The following is a 3,137-nucleotide window of genomic DNA, read 5'->3' on the forward strand; positions in this document are numbered from 1 at the left end:
TTTGCTGGAGCCACAAACTCATAAAAACATTAAAATGGTAATTTTGACCAATCCTGGGAGCTGAATATGGACTACTGTGAGTGTGAGGACCTCCTGTAGGCCCCAGTCTTAAGGGTCTTCCACCTTTTCATAGGCTTTGCCTCAAAGAACCTTACTAGATTCTCATGATGAAGAACTATTTATCTCAATCTCTTCAGGGAAGAATATCCTTAGTTAAAACCTGGATTTCATATGCATGTTTATGTTTGCAATTAATTTCTTTATACTGAAATTTTGAAGAAACAATTGTAAATATACCAATGACTTCCTTCACTCTTCGCTTAATTGCACAATTTTGGCATAAAGTTTTAGGCATAAATGTTTTAAACAGTATCCTCACCTTTCTACCTACCTAATTAGTAAAACATTCTCTAAATATATCTTTAAATGAATTGATTTCAAACAAGTAGAACAGAAGAGGCAAGATTGCAAGTTTAGATAAAGATTTTCTTGTTATTTACCTAGTGTTTTCATTCCCAGATGTCAAGCAAAGAAGCGGAGTTATAAATTTCTCGACTAGATAAACCCATAACCACTTAGAATATATTTGTTTTAAAATGTGATTAAATTATTATAATAAAGTTCTCATAATTCTAGGACAAAACTAGTACAAGGTATATATTTTTTCCTTATGAGAAGGAATAGTAAGATTCCTGAATCACTTTAATTATATAAGGTAACTTTTTTGGGAGGCTGAGGTGGGTGGATCACCTGAGGTCAGGAGTTCGAGACCTGGCCAACATGGTGAAACCCTGTCTCTACTAAAAATACAAAAAATTAGCCGGGTGTGGTGGTGGGCACCTGTAATCCCAGCTACTTGAGAGGCTGAGGCAGGAGAATCGCTTGAACCCAAGAGGTGGAGGTTGCAGCGAACTGAGATCATGCCACTGCACTCGAGCCTAGGTGACAGGAGCAAATCTCCATCTCAAAAAAGAAAAAAAGGCTAACTTTTTTTTAGTTTCACAGGGATTTTGTTTAAAAAAATCTTAATCAGTCAAATCTTCTGAGCTATTGGATTTAAGTAAAAAATAAACAGAACATATGTTTTATTGTCAACCCAGTAATAGCACAGTGCATGATGTCTTGTGATTCTAAGCTTATCTGATGCTGTTATAATTTAGATCACTCGGTATAGTCTCAACTAAACAAAAATGGAAATGGGTTATTTAGGTCATTTGGTAGTGTCATAAAATAAAGTTTTGTCTACTATCTTTCATTAATTTCATGTAAAGTTTTCAGGAAGAGGTCTTAAAAAGCCTCTTTTAGAGCTGCGGCTTACCTTTCTAAGTGAGGAAAGCAAACCATTTCCGTTCAGGCCAATGATCAATGAATAAGCAGCTTGGTTCCAATTGGAAAGCTAAAGCTGCATTGTCAGATAGGAGCAGTTATTAACCTGTCCCTCAGCAGAATGTGTTATTTCCATTACTTTCATCTCTCCTGATGAGCAGATAAATTGATAGAAAAAAATGAGTTGAACAAAATAGAGCTGAAGATGATGTATTTGCAGGGCACCAAGGTGTAAATGAAATTTCTAACAGCTTCCATTGTACCTGAACATAGTAGAGCAAAACTAAGTCAAAGGAACAAAATCTGCTTAAGTGTGACAATATGGCACCATTCAGGTTCATTTTGGATTAAAAAAGCTAAGCACAAAGGAAAAGGAGATATAGATCCTGCCCTCAAGGAGTTTACAGCTGTGAAAACAGAAGGAAAGGAAAATAAAATGTAAGAGTGTCATATATATAGTGACAACAGTCAACCCATGGTGTCTGAAAGTACACTAGCAAGGAACCTTGTCCATAATATTAGGGCCAGGAAGACTTCTTGTATTGAGTTTTTAAGGATGCATCAGTGTTAGACAAATGAATGAAAAGGAAAGAAGGAAAGAGCGTTTTATGTAGAGAGAAGAGAAGAGCAAAAGAAAGAAGGTTTGAGAAACTGAGGCAGGAATAAAAACTATAAGTATGTGGTGTAGCATGGCTGATGTGTAGGGTTTGGGTGTTCTGAAGTAAGAAATTAAGTGGAGACATAGAGAAGATAAAGATTGCCTTTTTAGAGAAGGTGAGATGAAGGACTATTGCTAAAGGAGGTTCAGAATAAAGACATTTTATCAGAACCAATTAATCTGCATATAGGCTGAGCGGGAGCAGCTCAATAGAGAGGAGAAGCTGAAAGACACAAAGGTGTGAAAAGTTCATTGTCAAAATGACTCGAGTCCTATCTTTCAAGTGTCTATGTGAAGTAATATTGAGTCTGCAGCTGTAGGGGAGGGAGATTGGCAAAGTTCTTGACAGATTGTCTCTTTTACCAGAGGAATGTGGTTCTCAACTGGGGGTAATTTTTCCTCACTGGTAGATACCAATATTGAACAATGTTTGGAGACACTCTTGGTTGTAATAACTGGTGGAGACATTGCTACTGGCCTCTAAGGCATGGAGGCCAGGAATGCTGCTAAACATTCTGCAAAAATATAGCAGAACACCCTTCAGGGCTGATCTGTGGGTGGTCTTGGATCAGCCCAGTTTTCCCTCCTTTATAGTTTTCAAGAATAACTGTAGAATGTGCTGGGAATGCCATATCTTTAGATAAAGGGGAGGTGGCTGAAACAGGCCTAAATCTGTTTTAGCCCTGACCCCTCCTCAAGCAGGGTGTCTTTGAACATTTTAGCCCAGCATGCATGTGACCCCCAGGGTATAAAACCAGGTCAAACTGCTTTCCAGGGGCCCTCAGCTGTGGTGCAAGTGGGACAGACATAGTTCAGACTCCATCTGCCCCAGGTAGCTTTCCTGAGTAATAAATCCTAGGCTTCTGTTGTCCCTTGTTGCCTATCTGTCAATAATGAACCCACTTCGTGTAACTTGCTGTGTGTGTAGATGTCTGGCCAGACTCAAACAAGTTGGTAACTAGTGCACAGTGAACCTACTTTGCACCTCCCACAGAAAAAGAATTATTCAGTCCAATATATCAATGGTACCTAGGTTGAGAATGCTGCTTTATGAAGTAGTAGATGATGTTATTTGCAGAATTAGGGATTTGAAGATTAGTTGGGAACTTTAAGAGAATAGACTGAGTTTGGAATAGCTCTTTACCAGAATAGT

The sequence above is a fragment of the Nomascus leucogenys genome, chromosome 6 (genome assembly GCF_006542625.1).
Source record: "Nomascus leucogenys isolate Asia chromosome 6, Asia_NLE_v1, whole genome shotgun sequence".
Classification (NCBI taxonomy): Eukaryota; Metazoa; Chordata; class Mammalia; order Primates; family Hylobatidae; genus Nomascus; species Nomascus leucogenys.